Raw genomic sequence first — 13,968 nt, forward strand, 5'->3', positions numbered from 1 at the left:
CGCTGGTGTGAAAGCCGCAACAGATGGGGGTGCTGAAGCCCCCTCAGCACCCCCCCCCTTCCGGCGAAATGAACCCAGCTCACACTGTCCGCTCCTCGCAGCAGCGAGCCGCCAACACAGCACCCAGACCCCACGCAGCATTCTCATTGGTTTGTCCTTACTGGTGTCATTTCCTGGTTGCTAACTAACGCCATTGTAAAACATAACCACTGATGTTCCGCTGTAACGGTGGTGGACTCATCAGAGCACAGTGGGCTCACAGGGGGGGGGGGGGGGGGGGGCAGGAGCTCCAACAAGCCGTTTAGGACAGAGAGTGAATAGACAGACTACACAGAGATGCTGTGAGAAACCAATGTGAGTTTGGAAAATTGAACAATGTAAATCTATTCTAGTCGACCTCAACAATGGATTTATGATCAGTAGAAATGACCTTTAAAAACGATGCATACCTCACTTAAAGCTGGTCATTATGTCTTACTAAATCATGTAGATTACTTGTCTCTTTTTCAATCTTTTTTACGTCTTTCACAGATTTGGATACTTTACACTGATTTTCCCTTTTGAATAATTCATGTGCCTTTAAAGTGCCATTAAGTGGCAGCAGCTGTATTCATGGATTAACACAAGCTAATGGGAAGCATCATTTCCCTGCCACTAAGTCATTTAAGCCAACTCGCAGCTATGAGATTCACTCTAACCACACGGATGTACACAGTTTAAATACCACGTCTCCTCCAACACAATGCTAATCTGATGAGCATTTTGAGGTTTTAAAACATAAACGTCCTTTCCTTTTTCCCATCCATTACATCATAAACCCTATGCATTACATTAACGCACACAATGTACACAATATCTTGTTTTTTATTACTGCACATATTTGATTCCAATTCCATTTCAATGTAAATACGACCATATTTTTAAATCAATCAATGTTTATTTATAGCCCAATATCACAAATATTACATTTGTCTCAGTGGTCTTCACAGTGTGTACAGAATATCAGTATGACAATACGACACCCTCTGTCCTTAGACCCTCTGTCCTCAGACCCTCTGTCCTTAGACCCTCTGTCCTTAGACCCTCACATCGTACAAGGAAACACTTCCAGAGAAAACCCACAGTTTAAAGGGAACATGGGAGAAACCTCAGGGAGAGCAGCAGAGGAGGGATCCCTCTCCCAGGACGGACAGACGTGCAATAGATGCTGTGTGTAAATTGAAAAGATATACATTTGCAACATAGGTAGTCCAAATGTTTGGAAATGCATGTGTCTGTAATAAGAAGATGAATCAACGAGGATGTCAGCTATCCTGTGGGAGCCATCAGGGAAGCAGTATGATGAGAGTCAGGCAGGACCGCAGAGACAGGTTCAGCCACGGCTCAGGATCCCGGCGTAGATAGACACTAAAAATAAATTGGGGGAAGCTGGGTTATTGGGAACATGAGAGCACACAGGTACAGACAGAGAGACGGATGAAGCAAGGTGTCCCCCGACAGTCTTCTTAAAGCAGCAAAACGAAGGACTGCATCTAATCAGCCCTAACTATGAGCTTTATCAAACAGGAAGGTCTTAAGCGCACTCTTAAAATGGATAGGGTGTCTGCCATTAAATATTTTGTAATGTTATTATAGTTTTCTTAAAATAGTTTTCTGTCTGTGTTTTTTAATTGTTGTTTTACTTTTATGTGCACCACAAAACCAAGTCAAATTCCTCGTACATGTCAACCTACCTGGTAATAAACCTGTTTCTGATTCTAAATTACAAGTGTGTGTCCCACCTGTAACAGTATCGACAGCAGGTGTATTCATCAGCGAACAGTCTGTAAGAGAGGCCGGTGTGAATTGAGGCTCTTTGTGAAATCTAGACCAGCGTTCCCCGAGCAGCTGGCCTCCAATCAAATCCAAGGAGAGCCAGAGAATTGAAGTTGATGGGTTTAACACAGCAGGGATCGTTTGTCTGTCAGAGTAAAACACCATTTTCTTCGCTCCTTTGCTCTGAGTCAGAAAGGGAATAGTTGAAATTTGTTTGCAAAATACCCTTATTCATCTTCTTACCAAGGTTAGGAGAACAGATCCAAACAGCTCAAATATTTGTATGTCAAATATAAATCTGGAGCCAGGAGCCGGTTAGCTTTGCTTTCCTAAACACTTGATTAAATGTGGTCAATTGTTTGTAGCCTTTATTTAACCAGGTGAAAGCCCCTTGAGATCAAAAGATCTCTTTTTCAAGGGTGACCTGCAATCACAGCACTCTATTGTGATAGAGAAATTGCTATGGACTTAAACTGAAATGAAAAACATATTGTTTTTGAGCCATAACATCTGTTTTAAATCAATAGAATTAGCAATAATTAGACTCATCTATAGTCAATACTCGTATATCACTTAACAGTAGAATAATGATTTGGTTTTTAACTATAATATTTTATTTAACACTCCACTGTATATATTGAAACATTACGGAGCCCCCTAGGGGACATGGAGAAGAAAAATAATAATAATTTATAAAAAAAAAAAAAACATTTTTGCAAGATCTCGCAATACTTTTCATTTTGGACTTCCTGGTCAGTTCGGCTGCTACGGCAACACAGAAACCACAACAATGGAGTGGTTCATCGATTTTACTTTGAGCTTGGCCTTACATATAAAGATATAACATCAGTGCTTGGCAATAGCACGGGTTTCACACATAGACTGTATATATAAAGGGTTTCACATAAGTGAAAGACACCTCAAGAGAACACTCAGAGCGAGGGGACATGCACGTCCTCTGAGCTGAGTTATTGACAGATTCGAATTTCGCGGATCAATAACTCATGAACATAACGTTGTAAAAATACAAACATGACTTTACAATCATAGCAAGGTAGACAACGAGCTACAGAGTCGTTTTTATCAGAACAGTAAGATACGCGCCGTCATCCGAGCTAAACATCAATAATTCGTTACAATCTGCAGCTTGAGGAGGGAGAGGAGGAGTGCTTAGGGACCGTCTACAAACTGCAACGGGGTTTTGCGAGATCTCGCAAAAACATTTTATTTTTATTCGAAATATTTTTTTCTTTCTTCTCCATGTCCCCTAGGGGGCTCCGTAAAACATACACTTTTGAATACATTGTCATCACTCCGTCTATCTTTCTATCTGTCAAGCTGTCACTCGCAACAGTAAAATGTCTGTTACTCTAAAAGTCAGAAAGTTGATCTCAGTGAAGACACTTCCAACTAAACATGAGTCAGAACTCCCATGCTGTGTGTGTGTGTGCGTGTGCGTGTGCGTGTGTGTGTGTGCAGTGGATTTGGTGTTGTGTAAGAGCCAGCATTGTACATGCCTTTTTCCTGAGAATAAGGTTGTGGAAGTGTGTGTTAGGCTGTGTGTGTGTGAGGTAGCGTGTGTGTGTTAGAGGCTGTGTGTGTTGGAGGATGTGTGTGTCTGTCCGTCGGCTTGCCTTTCTCTGCCTGACTTCAGAGGAAGAAGCCGGGGCTTTTTCTCACCAGCGCCCCATGAGTTCTCCCCAAAGTTCTCCGACACACACTTTGCTTCAGAGGTTTTCCCTCTCAGTCTTTCGTGACGTCTTCCTCTCTACCCCCTGCATGTAGACTCCTTTCACCTTTCTCTTTCTCCTCCGATTACCCTTCCTGTCCGTCTTTGTTTCTCCAGTCCCAAATGTGTCATGTGTTCCTCCTGTGGGTCTCTTTCCCCCCAGCAGGTAGTGGAGCAGGTTATAATTGGATGGTGTGTGCTGACAGTCAAACAATGTCACAGAATCACCGTGAGAGGAAATCTGCTTGTTAGGAAGTAAAGGGAACAACTTTGAGTTGACTCAACTTCCCTTCCCTTTGCCCCCCCTGTGTAGGTGATTTATGTGTGTGTGTGTGGGTGTGTGTGTGTGTGTGTGTGTTGCCGAGATTTGTCCCTGATCTCACCCCGAGCCACTGTGCCCCTCACAGTCGACCACAGTGGGTAGAGGGTTCAGACAAAGCCAAAGTTTAGTGAATTAAAATCTGAATTTTCGTCCCCAGACTGGCTCACGAAGCTTCATACTCTCTGTGTCTGGTTTCTGTTCAATGAAGAAGGTTCAATATCTCTAGTCAGATAGGGTGGTGCAGTGATGATGTAGTTTTGTAGGCCAAACCTATCGCAAGAGCTCCCTCGACAATGAGCAATGAGATTTGCCCATTTGATTTTGGTGTATTGCAGAAACTTCAGTGGCAAACACGCATGCATGATACTTAACACGTTTGTTCAGCAGCATAAACTCACATACTTTGTGAATGTTTAAGCATAAATGCAATAGCCAGGAGTAAAAAGCTAACATTAGGCTGTAAACGAACTACATCTTGGTCGCATGGCTGCGCATCACCACCGCTAAGCTAAAGGCGGCTAATGTTCGGCGTAATGACATTTAGTTGTCTCATTTAGTCACTTGTTAGCAACCGCCATTTTTATGACACATTCTGGTTTCTGGCATTCGCAAGTGGGGTAATTACTAACGCGTTTTATGTCGGAGAAGAAAGCTTGTTCAAACCATAAGACCTTATTTCGGGCTTCTAACTTCAAACATGTTAAAAAAAAACTTCAAGACGAGTGAACTGGAAATGTTAAGAAGCCAAGTTATTTCCGGGTTTCTGGACTCCTTTCTGCACCACTCACCATGTTCGGCCATAACATTTTGGACAAATATGTTTCCACATATTCGACCATGAGGTTGACTTTCTTGGTTTTTAGTGAAATGTTTCGACAACCTCAAGATGAAATGGCATGTAATTTGGTAGAAACATTCAGGTTCTCCTCTGAATAAGTTGTAATTTGGTAATCCCTTTACTTCTCATTTAGCACCATACTAAGGGCGACATTTTACATCCAATTTATGACTTCATACCTTCAAGAATAATGACAGCTTATTAGCAACTGCTTAACCATACAAAGAGGCTATGGATCAATACGTTAACATGTTTGCTTGCTGACGTTAACATCCCAAAGCACTGCTGTGCCTGTATGATGCATTCTTGTAAAATAATCAGGACTGGAAGAACAGGAAAAGGTTTATTTTTGGCGGAGTTGCATATTTGTGGCTGGTTCATTAAACAAGGGGAGGCCAATACAAGGAAACGGTGTATATCTCCTTTGAGATTAAAGTTGATTAAACTGTCAGCACTGTTGCTGCCATGTTTGCAAAGTGATTGCGACACGTTACATTAAAGTTGTTTTTGCAAATCCCTAACATATCCAACTCGGAATACAATTACAAAAAGGAGACGGACCTGATTGGTGTTTCCACTCAACCGCTCATAATTGTTACATGAGTGCAGCATAAGTATAACTTCACATGGCTGATAGCGTGGCTGGAGACTCATATTGGGCCGACTGATGATTCTGCAGCACTCAGTGGGGCGGTGGCGAAGTCGATAGGGACTTGGCTTGGCAACTGGAAGGTCACCAGTTCAAGTCCCGGCAAGACCAAGTGCTACCGAGGTGTCCCTGAGCAAGGCACCGTTTCCCACACTGCTCCCCGGGCGCCGTTCAAAAATGGCAGCACACTGCTCCTAACACTAGGATGGGTCAAATGCAGAGAAACAATTTCCTCATGAGGGATTAATAAAGTATATCATCATTAGGGGTGTTGAAAATAATCGTTTCTACGATGCATTGCGATGCGGACGTGGACGATTCGGTCTCGATGCAGTGACGGAAGATAATCGGTTATAGAGTAGTAACGTTGCTTCCTGATTTTCCGGCCGCGGCTTTACTATAACGTTTTTTCTGTCACTTTAATATCAAATCGGTCGGTGACGCAGAGATCAGGGAACATACGTGACAGCGGCACAGCAACACGGAGCAGTCTGCTTTATCCACCAACACAAGAACACCAGTCCAGAACCGACAACAGCAGGACCCGCTCTGAATCACTCCGTGCATGTCGCTGCGGCTCAGAGACACAGGGAGGGATTTATGTTTTTCAAAAATAATCGCGTTACAATCATGTCAGGTTTTTGGTGGATTTAATTAAGTCTTGGATTGCAAAGTATGAATGTCCTCTAGCAATTTGCAGACGATATATAGGCCTACGTGTGTAAAGTTTGTGAAGGCAGGAGGAAAAAAGCTTCCGCGATCACCGTCTCCTCTCCGTTACTCCAAGCCCCGCCCCCTCCCTGAAAATAATGAGTGACAGGCTGATAGTGACCCGATAGAAACGTTGTTATTCACTTAATCACTGAGATATAATGAAGCTAATTTAATCTCATACATTCATGGGATTTATGTAACAGTAAGACAGAGAATGTAAGTGTGCACCCACATGCAGTATTTTTGTTTGTATATGCTGTTGTAAATACTCCTGTTGTCTGCTGTGTTCAGACTCAAGTCCTGTGTGTGATGCCACATTCAGGACATTGAGAATGGAACAACTTCACACACGGAGGCTAGACCTATACAATTAATTTATTTTGGTTTATAAATTAACGTCAAGACATTTATGTAATTTGATTTCTGAAGCACTTTCTAAATAATAAAAAGAGAGTTCATATGTATTTACTGCATGTATGCATTGATGAAAAATAAGCCATGTGCAGTAATATAGAAAATTGAGGATGCAACGCATTGGTATGAATCGTGATGCACCGTGATGCACCGGGATATCGAACCGAATCGAATCGTTGACAGGATAATCGTAATCGAATCGAATCGTGAGACCAGTGAAGATGCACAGCCCTAATCATCATCATAGGTGAATATAGAAAAATAAAAGACAAAAAAAAGATAAATAAACAACAACTCCGATGTTAAAAGGTATGTATGAGTCTGAATGTGTTGACAATATCGTGGTCATCAAACCATAACCACGTTGAAGAGGCCCTATTGTGCTTTTAGGGTCTCTCCTTTCCTGTAGTAGTGTGTTATAGGTTTGTGTGCATGTAAATGGCCTGCAAAGGCTAAAATCCCAAAGTTCTCCAGAGGGAATTGTGGCCCTGCACCTCCATTGTACTCCTTTGTTTACAGTGACATCACTATAGCCGCGTTCACACTGCGGTACTTTTCCCACAAAGGTTCATGCGAACTTAGTTCATATGAACTAAGTACAGATCGCGTTCACACCAGAATAAGTCCCTGAGGGTGGATTAGGCAAATGAAGCCGCTGACGTCACTTCTTCTTCTTCTGCTTTGGGTTTACTGGCAGGCCGCAACCCACTTCACGGCGTATACTGCCGCCCGGAGTCCCCGGCCGGAAGTCCCCGGAGCTGGGGAAGGCTTCAGTAGAAGCTGCTGGGAGTCCCAGCAGCTTCTACTGAAGCCTTCCCCAGCTCCGGGGAAGGCCCCAGTAGAAGCTGCTGGGAGTCCCAGCAGCTTCTACTGAAGCCTTCCGAGTAAATCGCCAGAACGCCGACACCTCCTCATCTCCACCGCTCCCATGTTTTATTTTGTGTTGCCATAAATTAGTCTCTCTGCGTTTCTGCGCTGGGCTAATGCTAATAATGCTAATGCGAGGATAATAAAATGGCGGCTTCACAAAACTTTTTGGGAGTTTTACGGGGCGTGGTTTGCAATCCGCCCAGCCAATCAGGAATATAGCTATAGAGGGGGTAAAAAGGTTCGCATGAACTACTTTTAGTACCGGCTCTTTTTGGTGTGAACGCGATCATGAACTAAGTTCGCATGAACCTTTGTGGGAAAAGTACCGCAGTGTGAACGCGGCTTATGTAACACTTGCGCTTCTATTGGCTAGCGCTCCAATACATTGTACGTGATTGGCTAAGGGGAAGGACATCTCTGAGCAGCTAACCAATCAGAGCAGATTGGGCTCTGGTTTCAGACAGTGGGTGAAAAGAGATGCTGCAGCACAGGCAGAATGAGAAAGATAAAGAGCTTTTTGAACATTATAGCATGGAGACATGTCACAGTAGAGACACTACATACTGATATGAAAACATGATATATCCTCCTCTCCTGTCTGATCAACAATGAGGATTGTTTGTCTAAATCTGGAGCCTAGCTGTTCATGACTTAAAGCGAGTGTTTTACCTGCAGCTGTGTGGGCAGCCGACAGACAGCCATGCTGCGCTGACTGGCTGTAGTTCATGTGATCAGTTAGTGAGTCACCTGCAGGAATATGTCTCATCGGGAGCCTCTTATTATTGTTCAGGATTACAATGAGGCAGTTCAAGAGAAAACGCCAACAGACAGAGTCAAGGGTGTGGAAGGACAAAGATGTTTTATATTGTTATTAGTATTATTATTTACATTTGTATTTTTGTATTCGGGATTGTGGGAAACGGCATTTCGATCTCTCACACAAACTGAAAGATTGACAATAAAGTTGACTTTGACTTTGATACAGCCAATGAAAGGCCAAGGAGTTTTTATTAGGGTTTCTTTATGTCAAAGTATATTTACTTTTTATATATATATTTTGTATTATTTGTGTATTACAGCCCACTGCCCAGAATCATTTTTTGCACTAACCCTAAGCCAGACAACAACACAAAAAAGAGCCAAAGCATGTCAGAGGAAAAGGAAAACACATTAATGTTGTCCACCATTTTCCTCCAGTTCAGAGTAAACAGTCATTACACTCCACTGGCTCCGTCGGTTCACGATTTGTTCCAAATGCTCAATTGAAAAGTGAAACACATCCAACTCCCTGGGCACTTTGTATTATTCCAAGATCACTGGTGATACTGGCAGATTGTGGTGCATGTTTCGGGAACACACTCCTCCCTTTCAGTGTGACATAATGAACACATGTAGTGTGTGTGTGTGTGTGACTCAGGCTAATGTGACGAAATGCTGCCGTTGTTCGGGCCAGGAAACGAGCTGTGAATTAGGTAAGTGTGTGTTTTTAAGCTGAGGCTATGCCATTATTCAGCAGATTTATTTGACTGAGTTTTGCGAAATTCAACAGTAGTGGTTCTGTGGTTTCTTGTCACAACGGTGTGTGAGCTGCAGAATAAATCCAAACATTTTGCGGTGGGTTTTTGTTTTTCACTGTACTTTATTTTGGGTTGATAAATGAGGCAGCAGCAGGCAGTCATCTTTCAGTACCTGCTCCTTTGACTGTGAGCTACAGGAAGTCATGGGCTGGAGCTAAGCAGGCTGAGACTACCATCTGGTGGCTGGAAAATACCATACTATAGAAACATCTACAACTTGGCTTTCAGATATATTTCACAATTTACCCTTAGGAACAGGTGCATACAAAACACAAAATAAACAAATCAAAAACAGAGCAGAACATTTAAATATAGAACAAATAATATTAAAATACATTAAAAAGGGCTCATATTCCTCTATTACGCGCAATGAATGAATTTATGGGCTTTAATACTTTTAAAAAACTCATAAAAAACGCAAAACTCAGGATTCACAGAAAATACTATAAATAATGTCCTTCTGAGCATGCTTCCATAATAGTGGAAAGAAAACATTCAGAATATATGATTTAGTCATTATTAATTATTTCTATTATAATTAATTGTTTGCACCTCACACAGCAATTGTTACCTGGGTGTGGTTTAATGGTATTTACTCCACCTATTGGATCCCGAGGTTTAGATGACGAAGAAGGTGAGCTGCCTCGGGTGTTTTCTGTAGCACGTATAATCTTTCTTTAGTAACGTTTGGTTTTATTTTCTTTATAAAACATCATGGAACTTCAGCACGTACTCTATCTCTGCAATTCGTCAAAGTGATGAGACTAGTTTAGCCTATTAGCGTAACCTTTATTTATTTGGAGTTTAGTTGATATGTTCACTATGAGGAGTTTATTTTACTAACGTAGAGTATCATACAAAATACATTTCTCTTAATGCAATTTAATAACTGAGGTTTCATGGTGATGTGTATTACCTTAACATGTATTGACCCGTAGTGTCTTACAAATGATATAGCTATATAGATTGTTACAATATATTTAAAGGTCGTTGAAATTAGAGGAAGACATTTTCACCTACAAGACTTTCAAGTTGTATTTCTGTCTATATTCTGAAGCTTTCTAAAGATGTTATTTTTTTATATAATTCACAGACATCTGTTTAGCTGTTGACATTTAATGGTTGTGATAAAGCGTCGGCATCAGCAAAAATAGTGACATTAAAATATTGATTAGAAAGAGTTATGTTATATCTAATGAAAAAATTAATGGACCAAGGATAGACCCCTGTGGAACCTCTTTCTGATGGTAAAATGGCCTGAATGAGTACAGTGAGCAACGGTAATAGTTTATGGTTCAAAGTGACGCTCTATCTAGCTTATATGAGACTAAGGCTCTATGCACACTTTTAGAAATCAGTAGGCTTTAGCTTGTTGTTAAATTACCACATATTTATAACATTATCACATTTAAGTGACTGTGGTGCCTTGTTCTTTAGGGAGCTTTGTGTGTGTGTTTGCTGTGGAAACAAATACAAGTTGACAACTGAAGTGCATGCATTTGAATATTATTGAGAACATTTGAACAACTTTTGAAATCCACACAACATCCTTTAACAGTGAGTTGTGTCAAACAGTCCACCTCACTCTTGCTGAACAGTCTCAGTGCACTAGTGAAGGTGTTCTCCCATGTGGTCTGGTTCTCTGAGACTCTTCTCACAGGGAGCACAGACGTCAGGTGTTTCTCCAGTGTGGGTAGGCTGGTGGAGCTTCACACTGTATGAGTCACTGAACTCTTTCTTCCACTGGTCAAAGGAGTGGATTATCTGGTGGCGCTTCAATGAGCGTGAGTCCGTGAAAGTCTTCCTCACACTGGTCACAGGTGAAAGGGTTTTTCTCCAGTGTGGGTTCGCTGGTGAATCTTCAAATTGCCTGACTGGCTAAAGCTCTTCCCACACTGGTCACAGGAGTAGGGTTTTTCTCCAGTGTGGATTCGCTGGTGAATCTTCAAATAGCCTGACTGGCTAAAGCTCTTCTCACACTGGTCACAGGTGAAAGGTTTTTCTCCAGTGTGGGTACGTTTGTGGCGCTTCAATTTCCCATAACTCCAGAAACTCTTCTCACACTGGTCACAGGTGTGTGGTTTTCCTATCCTGGCTGTAGACTGATGTTGATCCAGCTGTTCTCCGATGATACTCTTCTCCCCCTCAACATAAAGTCTATCTGGGTTTTTGCAGGTCTCTTCCTATAAAACAAATCAACAGAGAAAGTGACACAAGTGTATTAGGACACATATGAATGTCTTGATGCAAGTTAAAAATGGACGTGACAGAAGTAAAGTAAGGTTTTTAATGAAACCCGAGAATGCATTCTGACTCGTTGTAGCCTAAAATACCACTGAATAAAGGAAGAAGTATAAATACCTATTAACTTGATACAACAAAACAACAAAGACACACTGATTGGTTATTTGATTAAGAATGATTTGTTGTTATTTTTAAATGAATACAAAGGGGTTGGCTCTCACAGAGACATTTTTTTAAATATTATTCAAAACATGCTAAATTTAAATGTGTTTTTTTCAACCAATATCATGATGGAATATTGCTTACTTTATCTGTTATAAGGTTAGAGTTATGTATAGCTAAATACAAAAAACTAAAAGGGTTGAAGCACACAGACTTGTTTCATTGTTTTATAAATTAGTTATAGTATCCAGGTATCACTCGCTATTAAAATATCTACACCGTGAATTTGAAAATAATGAACATTAAATGATCACATTATATCAGTAAATTCAGAGGTAGGAAGTACATTTACTCAGGTACTGTACTTAAGTACAATTTGGAGGTACTTTTACTTGACTTGAGTATTTCCATTTTATGCTACTGTGTACTTCTACTCCACTACAGTTCAGAGGTAAATTGTGTACTTTAACTCCACTACATATATTTAATACCTTTAGTTAATTTAGTAATTTAGTTCTCTGAAGAACCAGCACCTTACCGTGGTAGAGAGGTTTGTGTGCCCTGATGAACCTGGGGGCTGTGTTGTCTGGAACCTTGTGTTCCTGGTAGGGTCTCCCATGGCAAATTGGTCTCAGGCAAGGGGCCAGACTAAGATTGGTTCAAAATACCTCATGAAAGACGACACAGGAAGTGAGGATACCCGGCCCGGAGGAAGCCCGGGGTCCCCTTCTGGAGCCAGGCCCAGAAGGAGGACTCGTCGGCGAGCGTCTGGTGGCCGGGCTTGCCACGGAGCCCGGCCGGGCCCAGCCCGAAAAGGCAACGTGGGCAACACCTCTGCTTCTCCGTCCCGCGGGCCCACCACCTACGGGAAACATAGATGGGGTCGGGTGCGCTGCCAGAAGGGTGGCAGTGAAAGCGGAGGGTCTCGACGGACCAGACCCGGGCGGCAGAAGCTGGCTTTGGGGACGTGGAACGTCACCTCTCTGGGGGGGAAGGAGCCGGAGCTTGTGCGGGAGGTGGAGCGGTACCAGTTGGATCTGGTTGGGCTCACCTCTACGCACAGCGTCGGCTCTGGAACCTTACTTCTGGATAGGGGTTGGACTCTATTCTTCTCCGGAGTTGCTCAAGGTGTGAGGCGCCGGGCGGGTGTGGGGATACTCACAAGTCCCCGGTTAGGTGCTTCGTTGTTGGAGTTTACCCCAGTGGACGAGAGGGTCGCCTCCCTACGCCTGCGGGTTATGGGGGGGAAAACTCTGACTGTTGTGTGTGCTTATGCACCCAACAGCAGTTCAGAGTATTCGGCCTTCTTGGAGACCCTAGAAAGAGTCTTGTATGGGGCTCCTGAAGGGGACTCCTTAGTCTTGCTGGGAGACTTCAACGCACATGTGGGCAATGATGGAGACACTTGGAGGGGCGTGATTGGGAGGAACGGCCCCCCTGATCTGAACCGGAGTGGTGGTTTGTTACTGGACTTCTGTGCTAGTCATGGATTGGCCATAACAAACACCATGTTCGAACATAAGGATGCTCATAAGTGTACGTGGTACCAGAGCACCCTAGGCAGAAGGTCCATGATCGATTTCGTTATCGTATCATCGGACCTGAGGCCGTATGTTTTGGACACTCGGGTAAAGAGAGGGGCGGAGTTGTCAACTGATCACCATCTGGTGGTGAGTTGGGTCGAGTGGCGGGGGAAGCCTCTGGATAGACCTGGTAAGCCCAAACGTGTAGTTCGGGTGAACTGGGAACGTCTGGAGGAGGCCCAAGTTCAGGAGGCCTTCAACTCACACCTCCGGCGGAGCTTTTCGGGCATTCCTGTGGAGGTTGGGGACATTGAACCAGAGTGGTCGGTGTTCAAAGCCTCTATTGCCGAAGCCGCGGCGGGGAGCTGTGGTCTCAAGGTCCTAGGTGCCTCAAGGGGCGGTAACCCTCGAACCTCCTGGTGGACACCGGTGGTCAGGGAAGCCGTCCGACTGAAGAAGGAGGCCTTCAGGGATTTGTTATCCTGGGGGACTCCCGAGGCAGTTGCAAGGTACCGACAGGCCCGAAGGGCAGCAGCCTCATCCGTGGCCGAGGCAAAGCAGCGGGTGTGGGAGAAGTTCGGAGAAGACATGGAGAAGGACTTTCGGGCGGCACCAAAGTTGTTCTGGAAAACTGTCCGACACCTCAGGAGGGGGAAGCAGGGAACCATCCAAGCTGTGTACAGTAAGGATGGGACGTTGTTGACCTCAACTGATGGAGTGTTGGGGCGTTGGAAGGAACACTTTGAGGAACTCCTGAACCCGACAACTCCGCCCTCTATGTTAGAGGCAGAGCTGGAGTATGACGGGGGATCAACGCCAATCTCCCGGGGGGAGGTCACTGAGGTCGTCAAACAACTCCACAGTGGCAAAGCCCCGGGGGTGGATGAGATCCGCCCGGAAATGCTGAAGGCTCTGGGTGTTGAGGGACTGTCATGGTTGACACGTCTCATCAACGTTGCGTGGAAGTCGGAAACAGTACCGAAGGAGTGGCAGACCGGTGTGGTGGTCCCCCTTTTCAAAAAGGGGGATCAGAGAGTGTGTGCCAATTACAGAGGCATCACACTACTCAGCCTCCCCGGGAAAGTTTACTCCAAGGTACTCGAAAGGAGGG

The sequence above is a fragment of the Pseudochaenichthys georgianus genome, chromosome 13, assembly GCF_902827115.2.
Source record: "Pseudochaenichthys georgianus chromosome 13, fPseGeo1.2, whole genome shotgun sequence".
NCBI lineage: Eukaryota > Metazoa > Chordata > Actinopteri > Perciformes > Channichthyidae > Pseudochaenichthys > Pseudochaenichthys georgianus.